Source organism: Pinus tabuliformis, chromosome 8 (assembly GCF_031772625.1).
Source record: "Pinus tabuliformis cultivar Carrire ecotype Pingquan chromosome 8, CPIR1, whole genome shotgun sequence".
NCBI lineage: Eukaryota > Viridiplantae > Streptophyta > Pinopsida > Pinales > Pinaceae > Pinus > Pinus tabuliformis.
The window spans coordinates 1,874,617,727-1,874,624,887 of NC_142294.1; the positions used below are offsets into that span (position 1 = coordinate 1,874,617,727).

At 33.8% G+C, this 7,161-nt stretch overlaps 1 long non-coding RNA gene across 1 annotated transcript; it reads right to left on the reverse strand.

Annotated features, from left to right (window-relative positions):
- Positions 1-3,508: 3,508 nt before the first annotated feature.
- Positions 3,509-5,403, reverse strand: LOC149243848 (uncharacterized). Its single transcript, XR_016245807.1, has 2 exons — positions 5,119-5,403; positions 3,509-4,102 (listed from the first exon to the last, which is right to left on the reverse strand). It is a non-coding gene; the product is annotated as an uncharacterized LOC149243848 (long non-coding RNA).
- Positions 5,404-7,161: the final 1,758 nt, after the last annotated feature.

Below are 7,161 nucleotides of genomic sequence, written 5' to 3' on the forward strand. Positions count from 1 at the left end.
GTTTGGCTTTGAGCAGCAGCATCCAACCACACTTTGGTGTGATAATCAAAGTGCCATTCAGCTATGCAAAGATCCAGTCCAGCATCAGCGCAGCAAACACATTGAACTACACATGCACTTCATCAGAAAGCTCATTCATGACCATGTTCTTGAAGTGCAATATTGTCCAACAGATGATCAGGTTGCAGACATCTTCACAAAGGCTCTCACAGAGGCGAAGTTCACTAAACTTCGATATATGCTTGGAGTTCAGGAAGTTGTCACTAAGGGGGGATAGGCTCTAGTGCCTCCTTCCTTCTCCTATTGTGTCATATTTGTAAATCCTTCAATCCTATCCCAAGTTGTTCTTAAGGGGGATGTTAGGATATTCCGACACATAGGATATAGTTAAGTTCAACTTGGTCTAGTATAGAGTTAGGTTAGAGTTAGGTAAAGTGTGTTTCTTTACCGTTGTACATTTTGTAATTTACAATCCGACGGTCACGATATGTAGTGATCCGACGGTTCACTCTCACCTCGATATTACCGACACTTGATTCGTGGCTTGACACCCGATTGGTCCATGAGTTCTATTTAAAGCGCATGGAGGGTCATTGTTCGGGTAATCCGTGCATGAGAGAAGCTTATGTAAATTTTCATTCTTTGATTAATAAATTGCCTGTAGTACCCACGTTGGGACAGGCCGTGGACTGTTTCCCTCCTTGCACTTTGAGGGTTTTAACCACGTCAAAAATACTAGTGTATTGATTTGAGATCTGGTTGTGAGCGGTGTCCTTTTGGTATTCTTTCTGAGGAACTTACCCTGTAAATTCCTACAGTCTTTGCTGAAGACGTGATCATAATAATTTTCTGGAACACTACTCGGTCCAGTCCTTGTTAGATAACCTGCAACGTTTGTGCATTATTCCTTTTGTTTTTCTTCCATTGTTCCCTCTTTGCATTAGTGAAGACTCATTCTTGTGTTCCATTCTTAAGTTCTAGAAACCCAAATATCATAAACCTTTAATATGGTCTCCATCTTAATGACCCACACATCATAATCTTTCCTTGTAAATAAAAAAACTTATAGCTAGAAATAAATCATCTTCAACAAAAAGAAACCTCTTTTATTAATTTTTATAAAGAAAAACATATAAAAACCCCTTTAAAAACTTATTATAATAAATCCTTTTATAAAATGCATTATAAAAAATCTCTCGTAAAAAGACATTTCCAAACGAATCCCCTTCAATAAATAAAACTTTATGATTCAAAGTTTCATATGAGTCGGCTTTTGACTTTCGTATATTCTCACGACTCTTTTGATACCTCACGGGCTTGCGCATTCCTTGCACACGGGACCTACCCAGATAACCCAAATTTTGCACTGTGAATTTCACATACAATTTGGGAACTTTTCTCTTTCTAAGAGTGAGAATTTTGCAACTTAATTTAAAAGAAAAAATGGCCGGTTTTCTTCTCTTTCTAAGAGTGAGAATTTTGCAACTTAATTTAAAAGAAAAAATGGCCGGTTTTCTTTAATTGTTTCTGCAATTTTCACAGATTTTGTATTTTTTTTGGTTTGATACTAATTTGTTGGAAAAACAGAGGACTAAGACACAAAATAATACAAAATTCACAAACACAATAACAAGAGTTGGGACTCTTCAACTGATCACACAAATTTGATAGCTACAATGACCCTGGTGAAGGGAATTTAAATTTTTTCAACTAGTGACTCACTTAAAATAACTCAACATGTACACATTGTCGACTTTACCTGAAATACTACTTACAACTTTTTCTACTAATAACTCACTCAAAATAACTCAACATACACACCTTCTCAACTTTACCCAAAATATAATTTAACTCTAAATAACTCAACTGAATTCTGTCAGAGGACCCTGAATCAGGTTGTGCGGCTCTTTTTCCAATGATGGGCTTTTCAATGGCATAATTCAAAACAGAACCATAGCCTACATGGTCCGAAAAATAGTCCTGTACGATAATATCCTAAGGATTATCATGGCTTTGCATTGAAATATGAAGCATCTTCAAAACGGTCTTAGAATTATCTATACAAACTGCAACTTCGCCTGAACAAAACATGGCCAAAAGTTAAGTATGGGTTTTTCTTGGTATCTCCATCTAACTACCTTAGAAAGTCAAGCCCATTGTTTGCTACCGTATAAGTATACTGCAGGATATTGTTAAGAAGTGTCCTGCAAGCAACTTGAATAAAAGAATCAGGTTCAGTTCTACTGTCATGAGCCATTATGCCCAGTAAGGAAAAATATCCAATATGCCCTGCCAGTGAGACAAAATAGTAATCAAGGGCTGAGCGATTGACTCGAATGGTGCAAGGAGCATTTGAGGAACAATATCATGATGGGAAACCACGTGAAAGTAGTTGACTGCTCAATTTTCAGGGCTAAGTGCTTTAACGAGTCCTACATTTACCACTAAAGCATTAAAGGACATCCAAATGTTATACACTATATCAGTACCTCCACATCGGTAGTTTAATGGTTTGGGCAGATAGAAATTACTATAAGTTAACCATTTAAATTCAATGATATGTATAATGAATTTAAAACAAAGTTGAGAGATTATTTTTGTAAACAAAAAACTCATGGTTGAGATTATTATGCACAATCAAAGACTGTCCAAATCCAAAGCACAGCTAAATTTTTTTTTGCTTAAAGATGTGACTCCTCTTTCTTGCAATTTCTTTTATTGTTCACAGTTATCATGAATTATGGAAGCAAATTATGAAATTATAGCTAACGGCATTTACAATCCGAATGTAAACTAAAAATCTAATAAAAATTAAAAAGCATGCAAATATACGAAACTCTAAGCTCAGCTAAGCCCATCTGAAATCTGAATGTAAAAAAAAATCTAAAAGAATTTCAATAGAAATTCAAATTCAAGTAAATTATTAAAGTAGGTTGATCAAATGCTTGGGGAACATGTAATAACAACTTGTCTGCTTAGTCTAACCAACAGATAAAATGAATTTTTTTTTAGTATTTTTCCTGGCCATTATTGTTCAAAATCCAGTAAATATTTTGTGTTTCAGAGCTTTTCACCGTATTAAATCTACATTCAAAACATATTTTAAATAACAAAAAATCACAATCTTATTGAAAACTGTATTCTGGTGAAAAAAGCCATTTCATCTATTAGTTAGATAATGCCAAATTCATCTACCTACATCTATGGATTTGCTGCCACTTGTTTGCTGTCCACTGTCCTAGATGGACATAGAATATGTATTGATAGCTACAATGGACATGTTTTAGGAGTAAAAGACAGAGATAGTAGAGTAGAAAGACAGAGAGTATATGGCCATAAGATCACACATCGACAGTTAATTTTATTATTGAAAATTACTTGGACACTGGTTTACAATTAGGAAAAAGAATGGAACAATAACAAAAATATAACTGTTCAAGTTTATAGTTTCATTCATCCTTTCAATTTGATATATTCAAAATTTATTAAATCTAGGCAAATCCACATATTTTTATTATTAAAAAACCTTTATTCTAAAAACCCATTTCCAGTATAGATACATCACTGAACATAACAAGAAAAAAAACTTTGCCTTGGCCTCTTTTCAAGCACCCTTCGTGTGGCCAATATTACAACTACCCTGCCTAAAGAATGACCCACACAAATACTGTGGGTTTCAGGTTCCTTTGCTTTGGATCCATATAAATATGCATCTGTTTGATCACGACATACATCGAACTCAATGTTACCATTTTCTCCTTTCAAAGATTTCATTTTCTCAATTTTTGTCCTGAAATTCAAGTTCATTTACCTTAGCCAGAAAATCTATAGAAACAACTTATGTGCTCCCTGATGGACTAGGGTTGATTGATGATCGTTACCCTTGAGGCAACTGGAAGAATACCTTGTCAGTTTGTATATTGCCCTCACCATATTTGCTGTCTTGGACTATGAAACATTCTATTTTATGAAATGAAGGCCGGGCAAATATGCAACGCCTTCATACTCTAAGTCGATTGCAAAACGTGACTCTTCCCTAACCTTGGACAGTATTCCGCATGAGAAAAGTAAAGCTGCAATCTTGTGATGATCAATAGTGAACCTGCACCAACATGTCTGTAAATTGGTACTCCAAATGAAGGAGGAGGCCATCGACCAGATTATTTGGATTTGCCATTACTGGGTTGAATCAAATTGCCCTAACTAATTTCAAATTATACCATCATTCCCAAGATATGATTATTTTCTTTACATTTCTATAAATGCTTCCATGTCAAATTTGAATTTATTTAATGTATATTTTGAAAGGTTAACAATGGCAGGTGAAAAGTTAAATGTTTTAGAAGGTGAAGATTGCATTTTATTGCTGTCTAATATGGTTTAGGGAAAATTTGAACATTTGTAGTGGGTAAAACAGAGCTGAGATTGGAATTGATTTTTCATTAAATTATCTTTATTTTCGGCGTTGACTTCAATATATGGTTTGGGGAAAATTCGAACATTTGTAGCGGGTAAAACAGAGCTGAGATTGGAATTGATTTTTCATAAAATTATCTTTATTTTTGGTGTTAATTTCGACGGGTTTGATTCAAGCTCCTGATGCATGCCTGCCAGTTTAGTGATAACACCGGTGTCTGTCTATTAAGCACTCTATGATTAATAGGCGCAGATGTCATGACCGTGAACTGGGAGGCATGCACCAGGGCTTCAATCAAACCCATTGAAATTAACACCAAAGGTAAAGATAAATTTACCCACAAATCAGATCCAAACGCTCTATATTACACTGCAGGTTGAATCAAACTGATCGAACCCACTACATCTTGAATCAAACCCATTGACTTTAACCCCAGAAATAAAGATAAATTTACTCAACAGTCAGATCCAAAAGCTCTATATTACCCATTGCAAAATGTCAAAGCTCCTTCCCAGAACCACATTTAACAGCAATAAAATGCAATCTTCACCTTCTAAAAAAATATCCCAATCTCTATCTTCACCTACCGATCCATTTAAAATAGACACACAATAATTCCAAATTGACAGGAAACATTTTTCAAAATGTAAGAAAACAATCGTATTTTGAGAATGAAAGTGATTTTGCAGGACGATCCTTACATCGGGGTAGACGACTCTGCTTCCATTTGGTTGCTATTGGTTCACGATGCTATTTCGGAGTATTTTAACGCAACTGAAATGTCTTTATAGGCAGGGAAAGAGAAGGAGACGAGCAACATCCCGGAAAATCAATGGAATGAAGACAGTAACAGGCTTTGGAGTAAGATGAAATTGTGGTTGTGAATGAACCACATCTTTCCAGAGAACTTGCAGGTTGCTTTCCTGGAACCAAATATATCAGAGTGATTTATGACCCAGGAAAACCTAGCGTTAAGGTCATTTCCACCCATTATTTATTCATTTTTAAAGAAATTTCCAAGCGTGAAGGTCACTTCCACCCATTATTTATTCATTTTTAAAGAATTTCCAAAGGACTCTTCCTGCTGGCATTTTTAAAGAGACATTGCGATGGGAAAAGGATGACTCACAAAATTTGCAGGAGGAAAGTAGAAAGTATGTTAAAGTGATGAATTGAAATTTATTAAAAAATTTAAGTATGGGTAAATGTTAAATGATATAAAGTTATGGCACAGTAATAGTTATGAAATGCAAAGAAAGTATTGATTATTTTTTTAAATGGAATTTTTAATATTTTATTTTGCGTTTAAAAAAAGTTTTGAATTAATTAAATTAATATAATAATCGGTAAAATTTGTATTGGTAAAAAAAATAATTGAATTGAGATATTTTAATTTTTTTTTTTTTCTAATTTTGTGTTATATCACAATTTCTTCTTAAATTTAGATGTAATAATATACTAAATGTTAGTCAAAGGGCAATAGTCAAGTGACAATTGGTAGCTTAATTCCCTCTCCAGTGGGGTTCTATTCTTCAATGACTTGTGTAGCAAAAATTTGAAGGGTAGGGAAATTGATTGGAGTCTCAAGACACTTTTGGATTTTTAATCTTTCCCCACAATTCTCTACAGGATATGTAGTACCAAACTTCACAACCATATAAGATAACAAGAGTGATGAGAGTACTAAGAGGAGCATTTTCTTATCCCATAGCCTAATTTATAAATTTTTAAGCCCATAATAAGCTTTCCACTCACCAATTATCCTTTTCTTAATGCTATAGACTTTAAATTTGACTTTCTAATGAATAAGTATCCTGAGATATTTGTGTGAAGTCATTTCCTTAAATTTAATGTTTTCATACATAAAACTAGCATAAGTGATCTTTTTGAATTTAATTATCATACCTTTGTTCTGTTATTGTTAAAAGTCATGCATATACTATTGCAAAAATCCTCGAGAATTTCTATTTAATTTTTAAGACAAAATGATTCATTACCATAAGAACAATATCATCAACATAAAGAAGGAGGACGATGACTATATCAGCTAGTGTTGGGTTGTACAACTTGCTTATTCCAAACAACCCTATAACTTGTTAATATATATACCAAAAAGGGCACGGGACAAGGGACAACACTGGTTAACTCCTATATTACAATTAACTTCTTCCAACTAATCCTCAATGTTCCTAATCTTGAAAATAATGTTCTTGTACAACCTTATCACAACAACTCTAAGCTTGAAAGGAACTTTTAGTTCCTCTAGCCTATTATAAAGGTTAGTCCATGACACTGCATTAAAAGATTTTCTAAATTCAATAAAACAATATAGGAGATTGGTTTCATTATTATGACACTCCTCCATAATAATCTTAGCATAACAAGGTGGTCCACAGTTAAATGATAGCTCCTAAATCCAACCTAGCTTCTAATTCTTCTTCCATGGCTTTGTAGTCATATGTTGATAGAATCCTTTTCCAAATTAATTCCATGCAACTTGGATAAAAGGGAGCTAATCATAATGGTCATAACATATTATTTTTCTCACCACTTTTCATAAAAGGAAAAATAAGGTTTTGATTTTAGGGTTTAGGAAAGCCCCGCTTAACTGTTAAACTGAAGAGCTTATAAATATGAGGAATGAGAATAAACACTCCAATTAAAAAAAAAAAATAGTTGGTGACCGTCTTTATCTTTTCATTTTGCAATTCATTTAATCTCAAACTTGGTCTTCTATAGGAAAC